This window comes from Triticum urartu, chromosome 1 (assembly GCF_003073215.2).
Source record: "Triticum urartu cultivar G1812 chromosome 1, Tu2.1, whole genome shotgun sequence".
In the NCBI taxonomy this organism is placed as follows: Eukaryota; Viridiplantae; Streptophyta; class Magnoliopsida; order Poales; family Poaceae; genus Triticum; species Triticum urartu.
This window is the reverse complement of record NC_053022.1, coordinates 425,372,590-425,396,259: the sequence shown is the minus strand read 5'-3', so window position 1 is coordinate 425,396,259 and position 23,670 is coordinate 425,372,590.

The window sequence follows — 23,670 nt, the reverse complement described above, 5'->3', positions numbered from 1 at the left end:
TGTCAACTTGTTGGAATTCTTGGCCGATTGAACACGCCGAAGGACAAGGTCGCCTTCCTCAAGGCTTCGGGCATGAACCTTGCGGCTATGGTAGCGGCGCAAGGCTTGCTAGTAGCATGCTGCTCTCACAACCGCCCGAAGACGATCTTCCTCAAGGAGCATTGCGTCATCTTGCCGTAGTTGCTCTTGCTCAAGCTCATCATAAGCGAGCACTCGAGGTGACCCGTATATGAGTTTAGTGGGGAGAACTGCTTCTGCCCCGTATACCAGGGCAAAGGGTGTCTGGCCAGTGGCTCGATTTGGCGTTGTCCTGATCGACCAAAGAACCGTCGGCAACTCATCAATCCAGCGCCTTCCACTCTTGTGCAGCCTGTCAAAGGTCTTAGTCCTTAAGCCTCGCAATACTTCAGCATTTGCCCTCTCAGCTTGACCATTTCTTCGTTGGTGAGCAACGGAAGCGAAACAGACTTTGCTGCCGAGGTCTTGGATATATTGCATGAAGGTGCGGCTTGTGAACTGTGTGCCGTTGTCGGTGATGACCCTGTTGGGTACACCAAAACGGCACACTAGTCCCTTGAAGAACTTGACGGCTGACTGAGCTGTGACCTTCCTCACTGCCTCCACCTCCGGCCACTTTGTGAACTTGTCAATTGCAACGTACAAGTACTCAAAGCCCCCGACAGCGCGGGGGAAAGGGCCCAGTATGTCGAGCCCCCAGACCGAGAAGGGCCAGGAGAGAGGAATGGTTTGAAGGGCTTGAGCTGGCTGATGAAGCTTCTTTGAATGGAACTGACACGCTTCACACCTGGTGACTAGTGTCGTCGCATCCTGGAGGGCGGTGGGCCAGAAGAAACCTTGCCGAAATGCCTTGCCGGCAAGGGCCCTTGACCCGATGTGGGATCCACATATGCCTCCGTGTATCTCCGCCAACAGCTCCAGTCCTTCCTCCCGAGGGATACACTTCAATTTCACACCGTCCGGCTTCTTTCTGTACAGGACGTCATCGACGAACTGGTACATGGTAGAGCGACGGGCTACTTTTTCCGCTTCTTCCTGCTCTTCAGGAAGTTCCCCTGTTTGGAGGAATCGGACGGTATGATGTGCCCACGCTGGAGCCTGGGGCTCGACGGCGAGGACTAAAGGCATTTCCTCCGCTATAGGAGCGGCTGTCTCGACGGCAAGAGCTTGACGCTCTGCCGGAGCTAGTCGTCCCGTGGCGGGCTCAGTGTCCTTGGCAACATCCTTGTCGGCGGCTCCGGGGAGCTCGGCGGGAAAGTACTTGCCGGGTCCTGATTTCCTCCTCTTGTTCTGCTCTGTTGATGGATCAATGGATGGCTGAGTTAGCTGGAGCACAAAGGTACCTGGTTCCACAGGTAGCTTGAGGGCAGCGCGTTTTGACAGGTAATCGGCGATATCGTTCTCCGCTCGGGGAACGTATTCAGCCTGTATACCGTTGAAACGCTCTTCCAGCTTTCTCACTTCATTGACGTAGGCCTTCATCAACGGGCTCTGGTAGTCCTTGTTGACTTGCTTGACGACAAGTTGTGAGTCGCCCCTAATGATGAGCTTCTTGATTCCAAGGTCCGCGGCAATCCTAAGACCGGCAAGCAGCCCTTCGTACTCTGTCGTATTGTTTGTTGACACCTCCCTGGGGAAGTGCATCTGGATCACGTACTTGAGGTGCTCTCCGGTGGGCGCGACAAGCAGTACGCCAACCCCGACGCCGTGTAAGGAGAAAGCTCCATCAAAGTACATGATCCAACTGCAACTTGCCTCCTTGCCGGGGAGAGCAGTCTCTTGGGCTTCTTCGTCAGGTGTTGCGGTCCATTCTGCAATGAACTCCGCCAGGACTCGGCTCTGAATCGTTGAAGTACTTTCAAACTTGAGGCCAAAGCTGGACAGCTCCAGTGCCCATTCCACAATTATTCCTGTTGCATCTGGATTGTGCAATATCCGTTGCAGAGGGAGGCGAGTGACGACAGTGATCTTGTGTGCCTGGAAGTAGTGACACAGCTTCCTCGAGGCCATAAGAAGGCCGAAGAGCAGTTTCTACACGCCGGAGTACCTTGATCTAGCTCCCTGCAGGGGGGAACTAACAAAGTAGACCGGGTGCTGCATCATTTTCTTCTTTGGCGGCACTTCAACTGGCTGTGTCGTCTCTGCATTGGTGGTGTCGGGCTCTGTTGCTGCCATTACCGTCCTCATTGACAGAAACCTTCTTGGTTCCTGGCGGTATGGCCCTGGGCTTCTTGTTTCCACCGATGGAGCTCTCTGGCACGTCCTCGACGGGAGCGCTACACTCCGGAGAGGTGCGCTTGCTGGAGTGGGTGTCCGAGGTCTCACCGGTCTTCTTCTTCTTCTTCCCCCCGGGGTCCCAGCGGCAGGAGCAAGTGCCCTAGTGGCGGCAGCTACTGCAATTGCTTGCTGGTACAGTTGGTCAGTGCAAATTAGCGCATCTTTCTTATCGGAGGGGATGGTGATGATCGTCACGGGTCCTGGCATCTTCAGGGTGTTGTAGGCGTAGTGTGACGCCACCATGAACTTGGCCAGCGCTGGGCGGCCAAGGATCCCATTGTAGGGCAAGGGGATCTTGGCAACATCAAACATGATCCTCTCCGTCCTGTAGTTCAGATTGCTTCCAAAAGTCACGGGCAGCGTGACCTTCCCCTTAGGTTGGCTTCTTCCCGGGTTGACCCCCTGAAACGTGCCCGTCTCTTCGAGGTCTCCATCAGGAATCTGCAGTTTCTCGATCACGGCAGGTGAGATCAAGTTCAGACTGGTCCCGCCATCGACTAGCATCTTTGTCACCTTGAGGTTGCATATTGTTGGTGAAAACGCAAGCACCCGACCGCAGTAGTGCGATCAGGGTGATCCTCAGTGTCAAAAATGATAGGTGTGCTGGACCACTTCAGCGGCCTTTGGGCATCAAACGACGGCTCTGCCACTGTAATCTCTCGCGCCCACTGTTTAAGCTGGCGGTGAGAAGTATGCAGCGAGGCGCCGCCGTCGATGCACATGGCCTCTGTAGCTTTCTGAAACTCTTGGTCACCGGATTCGTTGTCCTCTTCGTGATTGCCGTCTTCTGGCTTTTTGTCACGGCCCCGGGCGGGCCTCTCCTGTTGTTTATCCTTGCCGCGACGGCCCGCCTGGTCGTCACGCTTCTTGCCGGACCCCTTAGCACCGTCTTGGCCCTTCTCCTTGTCTCGCCTCTCATATTCAGCCCTCTGCTTCTCAGTGAGGAGCTCAACCTGTCGGCAGTCTTGGAGAGCATGGCCTTTGGTGCGATGGATCTGGCAGTATCATCGCTTGTCGGAGTTTCCTGTCTTCTCGGCAACCGCCAAGGGCCGGCAGGCGACACATCCGGCAATTTCCTTGCCGGGGTCATCTGCCTTGGTTTTCTTGGTGGAGCCGGTGTCATCAGATCCCTCGACGGCAAGCACAGCTTTACCTTTGCGCTTCCTGTTGCGGCGCCGGCCCTTCTTCGCCGAGGCGGTAGTATCTTCATCTGAGGAGTCGGTTTCCACGCCGGCGTCTTCGCCGGGGTACTTCCTTCCCTCTTCAGCCCGGGCACATCTGTCAGCAAGAACATAGAGTTCTGCTACATCTTTCACCTTGTTCATTGCCAGCTCTTCGCGCATCTTGCGGTTACACACGTTCTGATGGAACGCGCTGATGATGGCGGCAGGGTGAACATCAGGGATATTGTACTGTATCCGGCTGAAACTCTGTATATACTTGCGGAGACTCTCGCCTCCCTTCTAGGGAATGACGTGCAGATCGCTCGCTTGGCCATGGGCTTGGTGGCCTCCAGTAAAGGCGCCCACAAACTCATGGCACAACTCCTACCAGGAGGAAATAGAGTCTACCGGCAAGTGCATCAACCATGACATGGCGTTGGGTTTAAGAGCCAACGGAAAGTAATTCGCAAGCACCTTATCGTCGCGGGCTCCGGCAGCATGCATCGCAATGGTGTAGATGCTGAGGAACTCGGACGGGTCGGTCTTGCCGTTGTACTTTTCGCCCACGTCAGGTTTGAAGGTGCGGTGAGTGGGCCACTGGAACTGCCGTAGCTCACGGGTAAAAGCCGGACAGCCTACCTCGTAAGGTAGGCCTCCAGGGCTCTCCGGTGCCAGGTGGTTCATAGCAGGCCCTGCTCGCCTGTCTGACTGGTGGCGCGCTCCGCGCCGGTGCTCGATAGTGGTTCAAGCGTCTTCATGTTCTCGTTCTCGAAGGACTTGGCGCTGGTCACAGTGGGTCCGCGGGTTGGACGGCGCTATGGAGATTTTGTCGCCCGCAACATCGCGACGGGCTGGCGTCCGCGGTACCGGGCGAGGAGGAGGCGAGTGCACCGTGGTCGTGGCGCCGGCGGCTTTCCTGCCACTGGTGCGTGGGACTCCGTCGGAGCATCGACCCGGGGGATCCACCGGACTCGGTTCATCTTTGTTGGCCACCGCAACAAGGCTTCGGATAGTGGCTCTCCATTCGTCGAGTTTCCCCGTAGTGGGAGGAAAATGGAGGAGCAACTGCGCACGCCAGTGCTTCTGTTGGCGTTGGTGGCAGCGAAACCTGCACGGATCGCGACTCGCTTCGACTTCTGACCATGTCAGAAGGAGCTCTATCACGACCCTGCAGTCGCATGCCATCTTCACCAGCGCCTCGGCGAGCGGGCAGGTCTTCTACCTCCCGGGAGTGGCGCTCGGGGCTCTTCCCGCGGCGACGCCCGGGGTCTTCGGCGTGATTGCGCCGTTCGTCGCGCGCCGCTTGAGAGGAGCGCGCCGTCGGTGCCGGCGTGGGAGTCTTGGAGGCCCTCGCATCGCCTTCGGGCGAGGTGGTAGCGATCTTGGAAGGCCCCGCGCCACCCGCGGAGGGCCTGGCTCCGTCTTTGGATTTAGCAGCGTGCGGCCCGTTACCAGGCGCACGAACATCGCCGCCTCCCAAACTCCGGCTGCTGGGACGGTGTTGGTGTTCGCGAACGGCGCCCCGGGTCCTTTCTGCGACTGGTCCGCTGCTCGCGCGCGTCGGGACGGGATGTCCGGCTTCCGATGGGCCAACCGCCACCGTCGTCTTCTTCTTAGGCGCCATGACGAAGAAGAAGCGTCGAACTAACTGCTAAAGCCGATTCTCACAACTGCGCCCCCTACCTGGTGCGCCAAAGATGTCGGTGGGAACGACACCTATGGGATCACAAGAATCCCTACCACGGTTGTGGGGTGCGGGGTCATGAGAAGAGCGGATCAAACAGATAGCACATGGTTCGTTTATCCAGGTTCGGGCCGCGAGGATGCGTAAAACCCTACTCCTGCTTTGGTGGATTGTATATCTGTGTTCTTGAGCTAGCTATGGGGCGTGAGGAGCTCCAAAAAGCCGAATCCTCCTCCTGGTCACCTCGGGCCTCCTTTTATAGGAAAGGGGTTGCCACAGTGGCACACAGGAGGTGGAAAGGGTACAGTGATGTGAGGTTATCCCTCGCATTACATGACAAGGTGCATTTAATGCGTCTTGCCCAGGTGTCCTTGCTTTATCGGGGACAGGGGAGAGCCATGTCTCGTCCGTCGCCGCTCCCTCTTGTGTCGACATGCGCCCTGGCCAGTGGCGCCCGCGGTGCCATGTAGGCAGGCAGGCAGCTGAGGTGGCGCAGTGGTGGGTCTCCACGAAGATCCGCATGCCGCCACGCAGGTGCCTGCCCAGCTGGTTGGGTCGGCAGCTGCATGCGAACGGCGGTGGAGGTTTGACTGGCGTGGGCCTGATGGTGGCCCTACGGGTGTTCTTGGCAAGGGCCTTGCCGGGGCCCCGGCAAGGGTCTTGCCGTGGCGACTGCTGTCATCCCCGGCAACGCTCTTGCCGGGGGCCTTGTGGTCCTCCTTGGCTGGGATCCCGCCAAGGATCATCATCTTCTAAAGGGTGTATCTGATCTTGAATGTCTTCACAAAGATCCGCATGCCACCACGGGGATGTCTCCCGAATCCTTGCCCCATGGGGGCAGTGGACTCAAGGGTGACTCACTCCGTAGGTGTGGGGCGAGCTGCCACGGCAAGGGTCTTGCCGGGTTTGCTAAAACCGCCTCCCGACAAGGATCTTGCCGGGGGGGTCCGCTTCGTCCCCTTTGCTCTTTGTGGTCTTGGTCTTGGCGTCGTTCTGCTTCTCCTGAGCTTCGGCCTTACCTTGGCTCACCTCCCTTGCCTTGCTCAGTGTGATGGTGCCCGTGGCTCAGACTGCCTGTGCACAGTTATAGGGGTACAAAAAGTGTACCCCTCTTTTTGTACACCAACACCGTGCTAGGCCCGGACTCCCCGGACCCAGCCTTTATAAACCGCCGGCCCACCCGAGCCAAAACCCTAGCTGCCAGCGCCCGACCCCGCTGCCGCCCGCCGCCGCCGCGGCCTCCGCCCACCGCCGCGGCCCCGCCCGATGCCGCCACCCCACCAGACCCCGCTGCCGCCGCCTTGCCGGACCCCGCCGCCGCCGTCCCGCAGCTCGAGGTTTACCTCGATCCTGCCGCCGGTTTTCCCGGAAAAACCATTCGGTTTTCGTCGGTTTTTTTAGATCCTTTTTTAGAACGGTTTTTTACGGTTTAGGCTAATTAGTGAGCGTTCGCTCGTTGTTCATTTTAATGAACGTGCTCGTCGTTTAGATCCAGTTAATGAACGTTCGTTCGTTAAACTGTTCGTCGTTTTTCTTTTTCTCGGATTAAATCCGTGATTTTTGATCACGATTTCTGATCCGACTTTCATTTTAGTATAACTTCCCGCTCGTTTATCGGAATCAGGCGATTCAAGCGCCTGGAGTTTCGTCTCGAAACCCTCTTTCTGTTTAACCAACTTAAACAAGTTTTTGCTTCTGTAAAAATTGCCTTAGATCCAGAATAGTAAGCGAAGCCTGTTTCTTTTGTCGTTTGTCTTTTGTTGCTTCGTTCGATTTGATTCTTTTTGTCAACCGGAGTTCTTAAGTTGAACTTTCTGGTTAGATCTCTTATTTGAGTTTTACCTGTGCATTAGTTGAGTACTTATTGTATGCTTGTTTGTTTGCGATAGAGTACCCGGAGTGCGCCGCTTGCTACTTCGAATCGTTAGGTTTCCCGGATCATCAGCAAGGCAATTAACACTTTGATCATACCTTCTACTACCCAGTTTTATTGCATTAGATCAATCCTTACACATAGCATGATTAGGATCTAATTAAATTGTGGGTTTGGGAAGTAGTTAAGGTAGTACCTATTACCTGTTTATTATCAAACCTTTGGGAGTTACTTCTACATTTTCTTATTATTGCTATGCTATGCTAGTAGATGTGGATTGGGTGAGTGATATCCATGACAGATGTGAGATTTTTAAATCAATGGTTTATCTAAGGTGGCAACTTAAATACACATCTGGGTGGATTGAGGTACCTGGGTATTCCAGGATTGCCTGTTTTCTTTTGGACCGCCACCCAGGCTCAAAGGGATCATGACATTATTCATGCTAGAAACTTCCGTGTGAAGCCACAAGCTATTATGGGCTCTAGCATAGTTGACTAAGTCGTGCGAACTCTTACAGTGGTAGACTAGCAGATGTAGGGGATGTAGGTGGTACGGTCTACCCATCGTAAGGTGCTAGCGCTTCTGAAAGACTACGTCTCGGTCATCCATTTCTCAAACACCATGTAGTGCGAGAAATCCAACGGAGGAGATCGAGTATTGTGGGGAAAAGTGCGCAAACCTCTGCAGAGTGTATAAACTAATCATGGTTAGCCGTGTCCCCGGTTATGGACATCTTGAGTATCTAGTACCTAGATTATCATGTGAATCTCAGCATGTTACTATAAAATTTAATTTGATGGGTTTGTTTAATGATGTTACTTAATTGGGATTGAGAATGCTGTCAACCATTCTCAATGTTCAACAACCACCATAATAGTTAAATAAATTTATTCCTTTGCAGTAGGGAAAAATTGGCTTTACGCAAAACTGTAACCATAGAGCTTACCACCAGCCAAATATGCATATAGTATAGCTGTTTCATTCCATTATTCTCTGTGTGTTACATTGCCAGCATATTCCATGCGCTGACCTGTTTTCGGGCTGCAACGTTAATGTTGCAGACTTTTCAGACGACGATTAAGGAGTTTTAGGTCATGGTTCTATACTCAGTGATGCCGTTGGAGTTGATGGACTCACTTATCTTCCAAGCCTTCCGTTGTTATCGTTATTAGATGGCCTTAAGCCACATTTATTGTAATAAGATCTCTATTGAGACACTCGATGTACTAAGTCGGTGATTGCTACTCTGTTATAAATCCTTCAAGTACTGTGTGGTGTCAGCATTACTGATCCAGGGATGACACCGGAGCACAGAGATTGGACGGTTTGAGGTCTGGTCACTACATGGGCCTTTAGCTGGGCCGGCCCATTATGGTCCGCAAAATCTTGTGGGCCTTTAGTTGGGCCGGCCCATTTAAACTTGTTGGGCCGTGCCACGTGTCGACGTATCATCGGCGCCTTCTGTCCAGTGAGTGGATGACATCTGTCCCGACGATGAGCCGACATGTGTTTCCTCTAGCCAATGATGATTTTACACGTGGAAAATCCCCATTGGTCGGGGTTGTTAACGGGTTATCGGATCCAAAACCCGACCCGATAGCTTAACGACGTTCCGTTACGGTGGATGCCACGTGTCGGTCACCCTTGACGAAAGCACTTCTGTGACGCGCGATTTATCGTCATGGAAGTGGACACTTCCGTGATGATAATTTTGGTAATGTCATGGAACACTTCTACGACAGCACAGGTATGACTATCTTGATTCTGCCATAAATTTGTCATGGATGTACATGCATGACAAAAAAGCGACCTACTGTGACAAACACGTATCATCACGGAAGTGTATTTTTTTGTAGTGATTGCCCCCTCCGGCAGGGTGCCGGAACGGGTCTAGATTGGCTTTTGGTGGCTACGGAGGCTTCTGGCGGCGGAACTCCCGATCTATTGTGCTCTCGGATGTTTTTAGGGTATATGGAGATATATAGGCAGAAGAAGTATGTCAGGGGGGCCATGAGGGGCCCACAAGGGTGGAGGGCGCGCCCGGGGGGGTGGGCGCGCCCCCTTGCCTCGTGGCTTCCTCGTAGATCCCCTGACGTGCACTCCAAGTCTTCTGGGCTTCTTCTGATCCAAAAATAAGTTCCGTGAAGTTTCAGGTCAATTGGACTCCGTTTGATTTTCCTCTTCTGCGATATTCTAAAACAAGGAAAAAACATAAACTGGCACTGGGCTCTGGGTTAATAGGTTAGTCCCAAAAATCATATAAAATAGCATATAAATGCATATAAAACATCCAAGGTTGATAACATAGTAGCATGGAACAATCAAAAATTATAGATACGTTGGAGACGTATCAGCATCCCCAAGCTTAATCCTGCTCGTCCTCGAGTAGGTAAATGATAAAAACAGAATTTTTGATGTGGAATGCTACCTAACATATTTATCCGTGTAGTTCTCTTTATTGTGGCAAGAATATTCAGATCCATAAGATTCAAGACAAAAGTTTAATATTGACATAAAAACAATAATACTTCAAGCATACTAACAAAGTAATCATGTCGTCTCAAAATAACATGGCCAAAGAAAGCTTTCCCTACAAAATCATATAGTCTGGCTATGCTCTATCTTCATCACACAAAATATTTAAATCATGCACAACCCCGATGACAAGCCAAGCAATTGTTTCATACTTTTGATGTTCTCAAACTTTTTCAATCTTCACGCAATACATGAGTGTGAGCCATGGATATAGCACTATAGGTGGAATAGAATGGTGGTTGTGGAGAAGACAAAAAGGGAGAAGATAGTCTCACATCAACTAGGCGTATCAACGGGCTATGGAGATGCCCATTAATAGATATCAATGTGAGTGAGCAGGGATTGCCATGCAACGGATGCACTAGAGCTATAAGTATATGAAATCTCAACAAAAGAAACTAGTGGGTGTGCATCAAACTCGCTTCCTCACGAAGACCTAGGGCGTTTTGAGGAAGCGCATCATTGGAATATACAAGCCAAGTTCTATAATGAAAGATCCCCACTAGTATATGAAAGTGACAACATAGGAGACTCTCTATCATGAAGATCATGGTGCTACTTTGAAGCACAAGTGTGGTAAAAAGGATAGTAGCATTGCCCCTTCTCTCTTTTTCTCTCATTTTTTATTTTATGTTTTTATTATTTTTTTATTTGGGCCTTTTCTCTCTTTTTTATGGCCTATTTTTTTTTCCTTTTTTTTTTTTTTTTGTCCGGTGTCTCATCCCGACTTATGGGGGAATCATAGTCTCCATCATCCTTTCCTCACTGGGACAATGCTCTAATAATGATGATCATCACACTTTTATTTACTTACAACTCAGGAATTACAACTCGATACTTAGAACAAAATATGACTCTATATGAATGCCTCGGGCGGTGTATCGGGATGTGCAATGATGCATGAGTGACATGTATGAAAGAATTATGAACGGTGGCTTTTCCACAAATACAATGTCAACTACATGATCATGCATAGCAATATGACAATGATGGAGCGTGTCATAATAAACGGAACGGTGGAAAGTTGCATGGCAATATATCTCAGAATGGCTATGGAAATGCCATAATAGGTAGGTATGGTGGCTGTTTTGAGGAATGTATATGGTGGGTTTATGGTACCGGCAAAAGTTGTGCGGTACTAGAGAGGCTAGCAATGGTGGAAGGGTGAGAGTGCGTATAATCCATGGACTCAACATTAGTCATAAAGAACTCACATACTTATTGCAAAAATCTATTAGTTATCGAAACAAAGTCCTACGCGCATGCTCCTAGGGGGATAGATTGGTAGGAAAAGACCATCGCTCGTCCCCGACCGCCACTCATAAGGAAGACAATCAATAAATAAATTATGCTCCGACTTCATCACATAACGGTTCACCATACGTGCATGCTACTGGAATCACAAACTTCAACACAAGTATTTCTCAAATTCAAAACTACTCAACTAGGCATGACTCTAATATCACCATCTCCATATCTCAAAACAATTATCAAGTATCAAACTTCTCTTAGTATTCAATGCAGTTTATATGAAAGTTTTTATTATATCCCTCTTAGATCCCCATCATATTAGGACTGAATTCATAACCAAAGCAAACTACCATGTTGTTTAGAGACTCAAAATGATATAAGTGAAGCATGAGAGTTCATCTATTTCTTCAAAATAAAACTACCACCATGCTCTAAAAAGATATGTGAAGCACTAGAGCAACAACAAACTACTCCGAAATATATAAGTGAAGATCAATGAGTAGTCGAATAATTATGCAGCTATGTGAAGACTCTCTAACATTTAATAATTTCAGATCTTGGTATTTTATTCAAACAGCAAGAAAAACTAAATAAAATAAAATGACGCTCCAAGAAAAACACATATCATGTGGCGAATAAAAATATAGCTCCAAGTAAAGTTACCGATGAACGAAGACGAAAGAGGGGATGCCTTCCGGGGCATCCCCAAGATTAGGATCTTGGCTATCCTTGAATATTACCTTGGGGTGCCTTGGGCATCCCCAAGCTTAGGCTCTTGCCACTCCTTATTCCATAGTCCATCGAATCCTTACCCAAAACTGAAAACTTCACAACACAAAACTTAACAGAAAACTCGTAAGCTCCGTTAGTATAAGAAAATAAATCACCACTTCAAGGTACTGTAATGAACTCATTCTTTATTTATATTGTTGTTAAACCTACTGTATTACACTTCTATATGGTTTATAAACTCTTTTACTAGCCATAGATTTATCAAAATAAGTAAACAACACATGAAAAACAGAATCTATCAAAAAGAGAACAGTATGTAGTCATCTGGATCAAACGTATACTTATGGAACTCATAAAATTCTCAAATAAATTGCTGGACCTGAGGAATTTATCTATTAATCATCTGCAAAAATAATTAACAAAATAGCACTTTCCAAATAAAACTGGCAGCAATTCTCGTGAGCACTAAAGTTTCTGTTTTTTACAGCATGGTCAACAAGACTTTCCCCAAGTCTTCCCAAAGGTTCTACTTGGCAAAAAAAACTAATTAAACACAAAAAATCAATCATAACAGAGGCTATATAAATTATTTATTACTAAACAGGAGCAAAAAGCAAGGAACAAAAATAAAATTGGGTTGCCTCCCAACAAGCGCTATCGTTTAACGCCCCTAGCTAGGCATGATGATTTCAATGATGCTCACATAAAGGATAAGAATTGAAACATAGAGAGAGCATCATGAAGAATATGACTAGCATATTTAAGTCTAACCCACTTCCTATGCATAGGGATTTTGTGAGCCAACAACTTATGGGAACAATAATCAACTAGCATAGGAAGGTAAAACAAGCATAACTTCAAAATTTTAAGCACATAGAGAGGAAACTTGATATTATTGCAATTACTACAAGCATATATTCCTCCCTCATAATAATTTTCAGTAGCATCATGAATGAATTCAACAATATAACCAGAACCTAAATCATTCTTTTCATGATCTACAAGCATAGAAATTTTATTACTCTCCACATAAGCAAAATTCTTCTCATGAATAATAGTGGGGGCAAACTCAACAAAATAACTATCATGTGAGGCATAATCCAATTGAAGGTTACAATCATGATGACAAGTTTCATGGATATCATTATTCTTTATAGCATACAAGTCATCACAATAATCATCATAGATAGCAACTTTGTTCTCATAATCAATTGGAACCTCTTCCGGGATAGTGGATTCATCACAAAATAAAGTCATGACCTCTCCAAATGCACTTTCATCAATATAATCATCATAAATAGGAGGCATGCTTTCATCATAATAAATTTGCTCATCAAAACTTGGGGGACAAAAAATATCATCTTCATCAAACATAGCATCCCCAAGCTTGTGGCTTTGCATATCATTAGCATCATGGATATTCAAGGAGTTCATACTAACAACATTGCAATCATGCTCATCATTCAAATATTTAGTGCCAAACATTTTAATGCATTCTTCTTCTAACACTTTGGCACAATTTTCCTTTCCATCATACTCACGAAAGATATTAAAAAGATGAAGTGTATGAGGCAAACTTAATTCCATATTTTTTGTAGTTTTCTTTTATAAATTAAACTAGTGATAAAACAAGAAACTAAAAGACTCGATTGCAAGATCTAAAGATATACCTTCAAGCACTGACCTCCCCGGCAACGGCGCCAGAAAAGAGCTTGATGTCTACTACACAACCTTCTTCTTGTAGACATTGTTGGGCCTCCAAGTGCAGAGGTTTGTAGGACAGTAGCAAATTTCCCTCAAGTGGATGACCTAAGGTTTATCAATCCGTAGGAGGCGTAGGATGAAGATGGTCTCTCTCAAGCAACCCTCCAACCAAATAACAAAGAGTCTCTTGTGTCCCCAACACACCCAATACAATGGTAAATTGTATAGGTGCACTAGTTCGGCGAAGAGATGGTGATACAAATGGTATATGGATTGTATATAATGGTTTTTGTAATCTGAAAATATAAAAACAGCAAGGTAACTAATGATAAAAGTGAGCGTAAACGGTATTGCAATGATAGTAAACAAGGCCTAGGGTTCATACTTTCGCTAGTGCAAGTTCCCTCAACAATAATAACATAATTGGATCACATAACTATCCCTCAGCATGCAACAAAGAGTCACTCCAAAGTCACTAATAGCGGAGAACGAACGAAGAGATTATGGTAGGGTACGAAACCACCTCAAAGTTATTCTTTCCAATCAATCCGTTGGGCTATTCCTATAAGTGTCACAAACAGCCCTAGAGTTCGTACTAGAACAACACTCAGGGAGTCCTGGATTAGGGGGTCTCCGGACAGCCAGATTATATCCTTTGGCCGGACTGTTGGACTATGAAGATACAAGATTGAAGACTTCGTCTCGTGTCTAGATAGGACTCTACTTGGCGTGGAAGGCAAGCTAGGCAATACGGATATGGATATCTCCTCCTTTGTAACCGACCTTGTGTAACCCTAACCCTCTCCGGTGTCTATATAAACCGGAGGGTTTTAGTCTGTAGGACACAACAACTACAACATACAATCATACCATCGGCTAGCTTCTAGGGTTTAGCCTCTCTGATCTCGTGGTAGATCTACTCTTGCACTACCCATATCATCAATATTAATCAAGCAGGACGTAGGGTTTTACCTCCGTCAAGAGGGCCCGAACCTGGGTAAAACATCGTGTCCCCTGCCTCCTGTTACCATCCGCCTTAGACGCATAGTTCGGGACCCCCTACCCGAGATCCGCCGGTTTTGACACCGACATTGGTGCTTTCATTGAGAGTTCCTCTGTGTTGTCACCGTTAGTCTTGATGGCTCCTACTATCATCGATAGCGATGCAATCCAGGGTGAGACTTTTCTTCCCGGACAGATATTCGTCTTCGGCGGCTTTGCACTGCGGGCCAATTCGCTTGGCCATCTGGAGCAGATTGAAAGTTACGCCCCTGGCCACCAGGTCAGGTTTGGAAGCTTAAACTACACGACCGATATCCGTGGAGACTTGATCTTCGACGGATTCGAGCCTCTGCCTTGTGCGTCACGCAGTCACGATGAGTACGATTTAGCTCTACCGTCGGACAGTGTTCAGGAGATTGCAAAGGCAGCCGCCCCGACCTTCAATTCGGAGCCAGTTGCGCCGTCCGTGGATGGGTGGATGGACCCTGCCACGGAGGCCTTACCCTCGGCGGCGATCGAGCCAAACATCGACCTTACCTTGCACGAGAGCCGTGTTGATAAACTGCTGGATCCCTCTCCGGCCACGGACTCCGAACCGCCCGCGCCCATTCCTATCGAATCCGATTGGGCGCCGATCATGGAGTTTACCTCCATGGATATTTTTCAGCACTCGCCCTTTGGCGACATACTGAACTCATTAAGGTCTCTCTCCTTGTCAGGATGATCCTGGCCGAACTATGTCCGGCAGGACTGGGATGCAGACGACGAAGAAATTCGCGGCCCACCCACCACCCACTTAGTAGCCACTGTCGATGACTTAACCGACATGCTCGACTTCGACTCCGAAGACATCGACGGTATGGACGACGATGCGGGAGACGAAGAGGATCCACTGCCCACAGGGCACTAGACAGCCACCTCATCATACGATATATACATGGTGGATACACCCAATGAAGGCAATGGCGACGAGACAGCGGAGGATGACCCCTCCAAGAAGCAACCCAAGCGCCGACGTCAGCGGCGCCGCTCTAAGTCCCGCCAAAGCAAAAGTGGTGATACCGGCACAGGAGATAATAACACTCCGGATAGTGCCGAAGACAACAACAATCCCCTCCAGCAAGATTTAGAGCAGGAGGATGGAGGAGCCAGCCCTCCTGAGAGAGCGGTAGATGGAGAGGAGGAGGATGATAATTACATGCCCCCCTCCGAAGACGAGGCAAGCCTCGGCGACGACGAATTCGCTGTGCCAGAGGATCCCGTCGAACAAGAGCGCTTCAAACGCCGGCTTATAGCCACGGCAAATAGCCTTAAGAAAAAGAAGCAGCAGCTTCAAGCTGATCAGGATCTGCTAGCTGACAGATGGACTGAAGTCCTCGCGGCCGAGGAATATAAACTCGAGCGCCCCTCCAAGAGTTACCCCAAGTGCAGGTTGCTACCCCGACTGGAGGAAGAAGCTTATGATGCGGCTGATCGGCCACCTCGTGGCCACGATAGAGAGGCATTCCAGCCAAAAACCCAGCCTGCACCCCGACGCCATTCAAATAAAAAGGCATGGGGAGATACGCCAGACCTGCGAGACATATTGGAGGACAAAGCAAAGCATGCAAGATCGATCTACGGATCACGGGGGCGTGCCACTACGCGAGACGATAAACGTCACACCGGATACAGTAAAAGTAAATCCGGCCGGGCCGAACACAGCGGGCAAGACCCATTCAAGTTGCGTTGCGGTATAGCCCAATATAGAGGCGCTGCACACCCCTTATGCTTCACAGATGAAGTAATGGATCATCAAATCCCAGAAGGTTTCAAACCTGTAAATATTGAATCATACGACGGCACAACAGATCCCGCAGTATGGATCGAGGATTTCCTCCTCCACATCCACATGGCCCGCGGTGATGACTTACACGCCATCAAATACCTCCCACTAAAGCTCAAGGGACCAGCGCGGCATTGGCTTAACAGCTTGCCAGCAGAGTCCATCAGCTGTTGGGAAGATCTGGAAGCCGCATTCCTTGACAACTTTCAGGGCACTTATGTGCGGCCACCAGACGCCGATGACTTGAGCCACATAATTCAGCAGCCAGAAGAATCGGCCAGGCAATTCTGGACTCGGTTCCTAACAAAGAAAAATCAAATCGTCGACTGTCCGGATGCAGAGGCCCTAGCGGCTTTCAAACACAACATCCGCGACGAATGGCTAGCCCGGCACCTTGGTCAGGAAAAGCCAAAATCTATGGCAGCCCTCACGACACTCATGACCCGCTTTTGTGCAGGAGAAGACAGCTGGCTGGCTCGTAGTAATAACATATCAAAGAACCATGGTACTTCAGATACCAAGGACGACAATAGCGGGTCACGTCGCAACAAACATAAGCGCCGCATTAACAGCGATAATAACGAGGATACGACAGTCAATGCCGGATTCAAAGGCTCTAAACCCGGTCAGTGGAAAAAGCCATTCAAACAAAGTACGTCGGGTCCATCTAGTTTGGACCATATACTCGATCGCTCGTGTCAAATACATGGCACCCCAGAAAAGCCAGCCAATCACACAAACAGGGATTGTTGGGTGTTCAAGCAGGCCGGCAAGTTAATTGCCGAAAAAAAGGACAAGGGGCCACATAGCGATGACGAAGAGGAGCCCCGGCAGCCACACACCGGAGGACAGAAGAGGTTTCCCCCACAAGTGTGGACGGTGAATATGATATACGCAACCCACATCCCCAAGAGGGAGCGGAAGCGTGCGCTCAGGGACGTATATGTGTTGGAGCCAGTCGCCCCAAAGTTCAACCCATGGTCCTCCTATCCGATCACTTTCGATCGCAGGGACCATCCCACTAGTATCCGTCATGGCGGATTTGCCGCACTGGTTCTGGACCCAATCATTGACAGATTTCACCTCACTCGAGTCCTTATGGACGACGGCAGCAGCCTGAACCTGCTTTATCAGGACACAGTGCGCAAAATGGGTATAAACCCCTCAAGGATCAAACCCACAAAAACGACCTTTAAGGGCGTCATTCCAGGCATAGAGGCCCATTGCACAGGCTCAATTACACTGGAAGTGGTCTTCAGATCCCCGGATAACTTCCGAAGCGAAGAGTTAATCTTTGATATAGTCCCGTTCCGCAGTGGTTATCATGCACTGCTCGGGCGAACCGCATTTGCGAGATTCAATGTGGTACCGCATTATGCATACCTCAAGCTCAAGATGCCAGGACCTTGTGGGGTTATTACAGTCAATGGAAACACAGAGCGCTCTCTCCGAACAGAGGAGCACACTGCGGCCCTCGCAGCAGAAGCGCAAAACAGCCTCTCAAGGCAATCCACCAGTTCGGCGTTTCAAGACCCCGGACACCTTCAAGCGCGCTCGGAGCAATCAGCAAATAGACCGCCTGGCGCGATCTAAGCTCGCGTAGAAATGCGGGCCCCACCCCAGTCCCAGTCAAACGGCGAAATTCGTGCCACGCGTACATAATTACGCATTAAAAATACCATGGGCATAGGTAGGGAGGGGGGCACAACTGCGGCACGTCCCAAGACGCGGCTTAAACCGCACTAGGGGCTTCCCGTTTGGTTATTTTCTCTTTTTCAGGACCTTAATCTCTGGAAACCCTGTCCGGCAGCACTATTGCCGAACACATGATGCAGCAACCAAGGAGGCAGAAAGCTACGTCACACCACGGAATTCCCAGGTGGATTATAATAACGAGCGAAATATTTGATTTAATACTATTCCTCAGCTTGCCCTCGGAAGGGACATAGTCCCAATCTTTGCTTATCGCACTATCTGTATCATTCTGCTTTAACGCACCTTTTTGAATAAACAATGCATAACATCATGACTATTATTGCATTCTTGTTATATATATGTGTGTTCATTAACGACGCCTTGCAACCGTACACTTTGGTACGGCTAATACACCAGGGGCTTACGTACCCCACAATATGGTGTGAAAAGTCCGAACACTTTCACAAGTGCGGCACCCTGAACTTATAGCATTATATGCATCATCTCCGAATCATGTCTTTGGTCAAATGTTGGCTTTGCCCGGCTCCTATGTTTTGGTACCTTACGTTCCGCTCTATCGGCTAAGGTAGTGCTAGGAGAACTACTGCGATTGTGCCCCGGTTCTGCGGGCTTAGCACCTCAGTAGAGAAAGCTAAAACTGACTGTCATGATAAGGCGAGAGACTGGTCGCTGTTCGACGAGGTTTTCGAGTCCCTAAAGACTTATGCCACTTAGGGCCAGGGGCCGGCCCTGTCCGGCTTAAAGGCGTGTATCGCGCCCCGAATTCGGCCTTCCGAATACTAGGGGCTTCGCCGAAATTTAAAATTATAGAATTCTATGGCTAAGTGAGAGTGATAAAGCATTATTAGTCCGGTTGCCTTGTTCATAGTGCTGAGCACCTCCCTCGAAGGACCCAAACATGGGAACAAGAGTGCTCAGGTTTATCCCGAACACCCCAGCACTCGTGGCATGGGGGCAGAAGCCGAGGACTAGCCATCTCTCAGATTGGATAAACGGCCAAACAGAAGGTAATATTTTAAATTCACACAAACGTTGCATAGCGCATATGAAACAAGTTTTCATCATACAGGATCACACGAGCAAGTTTACTCAAATATTACATCCTTTGAACATTCGTCCGCTACAAGACGGGCACCCTCATAATAAATCTCGGGGGTGCGATGCTCCTTGCCCTGCGGCGGCCCTTCCTTGATCAGCTTCACAGCGTCTAGCTTGGCCCACTGCACCTTCACACGGGCGAAAGCCCGGCGTGCACCTTCGATGCAGACGGACCTCTTAACGACCTCCAGCCATGGGCAGGCATCCACAAGCCGCCTCACCAGGCCGAAGTAGCTGTTCGAAAGGGCGTCGCCAGGCCACAGCCGGACTATAAGGCCCTTCATGGCCTGTTCGGCCGCCTTGTGCAGCTCGACCAGCTGCTTTAGCTGGTCGCTCAGAGGCATCGGGTGCTTAGTCCCACTATACTGAGACCAGAACAGCTTCTCCGTTGAGCTTCCCTCGGCGTGGTAAAATTGTGCGGCATCCGACACGCTGCGTGGCAAATCTGTGAATGTTCCTGGAGAGCTCCGAATTCGGGTAAGTAATCGGTAATTTACTTTTACATGCTTACTCTGCATATAGAATGCCTTACCCGCCGCTATCTTCTTCATTGCGTCGATCTCTTGGAGGGCCATTTGGGCTTCGGCCTTGGCACTTTCTGCGCTCTCGAGGGCTGCGGCAAGCTCAGACTCCCGCGTCTTTGAGTCAAGCTCCAACGCCCCGTGCTTCGTCACGAGAGCCTGGAGCTCTTGCTGCACCTCGCCCACCCGAGCCTCTTGCTTTTCTCGCTCGGTGCGCTCCTTGGCCGCTTTATCTTCAGCCTTGGTTAGCGCTTGCTTCAGGGTCGCCACCTCGGTTGTGGCCCCTGGTAAATATACGATGATCCTGTCATTTTGCAATCATACTTCTTTTATATATACATATCTATATACAGGGTATTACTTGCCCTTGTGCCATCGCCAGAAGGAAGGATGTCTAGTCTCGTCTTTAAAGACGGTACTACTGTTGGGGGAGCTTTGGCTGTTGGCCAAACTCTCCGGCTAGGCGGGTTCATCATGACCGCCTGTTCTCCTCCTTAAACGAGCTCTTGGATCGCATCGCCGCCTTGGGAGTCACTACGGACTATGATCGGATTGGGCTTAAACCCGATCAAAGGGAGATTAACTCTCCACCGGTCACCCATCATATTGCAGTGGTGGAGGAACAATGCAGCGACCTTTCCTCTATCCCGAGGACCAAATATGTCCGGATTCCCGAGCTCTCCGAGCCGGACGCCCGTTCGTGGGAGGACAACACCCAATCCCTGAACTTAGAGTCAAGCAGCGGGCCAGGATTATCGGGTCACACCCCGGAACCAGAACTTTCAAAATTGGAAATTCCTCGGCCCCTGGATCCCAGATCAGGTGACGGTTCGGATTCAATTCCACCCACCCACCCAAACATAAGCGATCTTTCACACATCAGGCAAGAGCCCCAGGAAACAGTACATCACTATTGGGCCAGATTCCTCCTTCCGATGAACAAGGTTAAGGATTGTCGCGAGGAAGACGCAATCCTATTTTTCTGCAATAATTGCAAGGACAAGGGAATCCTTAACGCCATAAATCGCCGTGAGATAACACGCTTCGCTGACTTGGCATCCATAGTACGAAAGTACTGTGTGATGGAAAGTGCCTGGAAAACCGAAGTAAACTTTTGGGATAATCCGTCCCTGAATACAAACCCAGTCCGAAACAAAAGGGTGCATTATCACAATACACCCGGGGCAACTATCAAAAAGCAAAAACCCTCTACAGGGTATGGAACCGTACTGGAAGGATGGCTCAACGGACCCTGCAAAATTCATAGTACAGCAGATACAATACCAGCGCACAGCCTTAGAGCATGTTGGATACTCCGGCAGGTGGCCAAAAGTGGTGAGGATCTTCTTATCCCACATACCACGGAGCACCATCCAGTGGATAGCAATACGGTGTTAACAGTGTTCGAGACCTTTGCGTCAAATAACAGGCGCAAGCGAACACTCCGCAGCATGGCCGAAATCTGCCACGTAGCAGCAACAAATCCATGGAGTGACACGGCTATTACCTTCAATGCCAGTGATGAACCCAAATTCTGAATAGCTCGAGCACCAGCCGCACTGGTCCTCAGTCCAATCGTGGACGGCTTTCGACTCACCAAAGTACTCATGGACGGCGGCAGCGGACTAAACCTCATCTATGAGGAAACCCTTCAAAAGATGGAAATAGACTGGAACCGCATCGAGCAAAGTAGCACAACCTTTAGAGGAATTATCCCCAGTCGGGAAGCACGCTGTGCTGGGAAAATCACACTAGATGTGGTATTCGGCACGCCGGATAATTACAGGTCCGAAGAAATTACATTCCAAGTGGCCCTGTTCAGCAGTGGTTATCACGCTCTTTTAGGACGAGAGGCATTCACAATCTTCCAAGCCGTACCCCATTACGGGTACATGAAGCTCAAAATGCCCGGGCCCAACGCAATCATCACTCTCACCAGCGATCCGGACACAGCACTCCGCGCCGAAAACAAAATAGCCGCATTGGCCCTCGAGGCACTATCCGAAGCCCTCTCGGCCGAGGAATTAACTACGCTACACTCCACAGTGGACAGGGACGACGTGATACTCGACAAGGAATCCAAGTCCACCTCTTTTAAATCAGCGGATGAAATAGTCTTCCAAGTCCACCCAACGGACCCTACAAAAACAGCCTCCATCGGGGCACAACTAAGCCCCGCTGTGGGCGTCGCACTACGAGAGTTCCTGCGCGAGAACTGTGACATATTCGCCTGGCATCCCTCAAACATGTCAGGAATCCCACGCAGGCTGGCCGAGCATAGCCTCAATATCCTAAAGGGATTCAAGCCGGTCAAACAAGCTCTTCGGCGTTTCTCTGAACCTAATAGACAGGCCATGGGAGAGGAACTAGCCAAGTTATTGGAGGCCGGATTCATCAAAGAAATAAAACACCCGGACTGGCTAGCAAACCTGGTGATGGTACCAAAGAAGGAAAAATCCTGGCGCCTTTGTGTCGACTTCAAAGACCTCAATAAAGCTTGCCCAAAGGATCCCTTCCCCCTCCCACGCATCGATCAAATCATTGATGCTACTATAGAACACGAGTCATTGTGTTTCCTCGACGCATACTCCGGTTACCACCAAATCAAGATGGCGGAGTCCGACCAAGCCGCAACAACATTCATCACACCATACGGTCCCTTTTGTTTTAACACAATGCCTTTTAGGCTCAAAAACGCCGGCGCAACATATCAGCGCATGATTCAGACATGTCTGGAGAAACAAATCGGAAAAACAGTAGAGGCATACGTAGACGATGTGGTCGTCAAAACCAAACACATCGACTCTTTGATAGACGACTTGAGGCTCACATTCGACAACCTCCGAACATATGACATCAAGCTCAATCCGGAAAAATGCGTTTTCGGCGTACCAGCCGGAAAGCTCCTGGGATTCATTGTCTCCAGTAGAGGTATTGAAGCTAATCCAGCCAAAATCCGAGCGTTGTCACAGTTGGCTACCCCAGCAGACCTCAAACAAATCCAGAAGCTAACTGGATGTGTGGTGGCTCTTAGGCGCTTTATCTCCCGCTTGGGAGAAAAGGCTTTACCCCTTTATCGCCTCCTTCGGCGCACCGAACACTTCGAGTGGACGGACGCGGCCATAGCCGGATTGGAAGAAATAAAGGCCATTCTGGCAACCAACCCGATCCTGGCCGCACCAAACATCGGCGAACCAATGATGTTGTACATTGCGGCAACTCATTAAGTTGTAAGCGCGGTGCTCGTTGTCGAATGGGAAGCGGACGGACACAAATTCCCTCTTCAAAAGCCGGTATACTATGTATCCACTGTCCTCACTCCATGCAAATCACGGTACCCGCATTACCAAAAGATAGCATATGCGGTATTCATGGCATCGTGGAAACTGTGACACTACTTTCAAGAGTGTTCGATTACAGTAGCCTCGGAAGTGCCACTTAATGATATTATCAACAACCGCGACACTACGGGTCGGATTGCCAAATGGGCCATTGAGCTCCTCCCATTCGACATAACATACAAACCTCACCGAGCCATTAAATCACAAGTACTGGCCGACTTCGTCGCCGAATGGACGGAGGCCAAACTCCCTAAAGAGTACAGCGCATACTCCAATTGGATCATGCACTTCAACGGTTCTAAAATGCTGGCCGGTCTAGGGGTTGGCGTCATCCTGACGTCCCCAACCGGAGATACCATTCAGTACATACTGCAAATATTGTATACAGATTCCAACAATGCAGCCGAATACGAAGCTCTGTTGCATGGTCTTCGGATGGCAGTCTCCATGGGCATTCAATGCCTGGAGGTGCATGGGGATTCAAACCTCGCAATATCCCAAATAAATGGAGATTGCGACGCCAAGGATCCGAAAATGGCAGCCTATCGAAATGTCGTCCTAAAAATGTCAGCTTGGTTCGAGGGACTCGAATTTCATCATGTGGCTCGGGAAAACAATCAGGCGACGGATATCCTCGCCCGCATTGGCGCAAAACGCGACGCGGTCCCCCCCAACATATTTCTGGAGAGGCTCTTCAAGCCATCCGTAGCATGGGAAGGGGACACCGGTAACAACAGTCCGGACCCGGCCAAAATACCCGATACCGAACTCTCTGACACAATCGGAGGCTCCGCCACCGAAATAACACCATCATCCCACGAAATAATGGCCATTATTGCCCCGTGGACAGAACCATTCCTGGCCTACCTAACTAGACAGGAACTTCCGGAGGACCAAAATGAGGCACGCTACATAGTGCGGCGATCC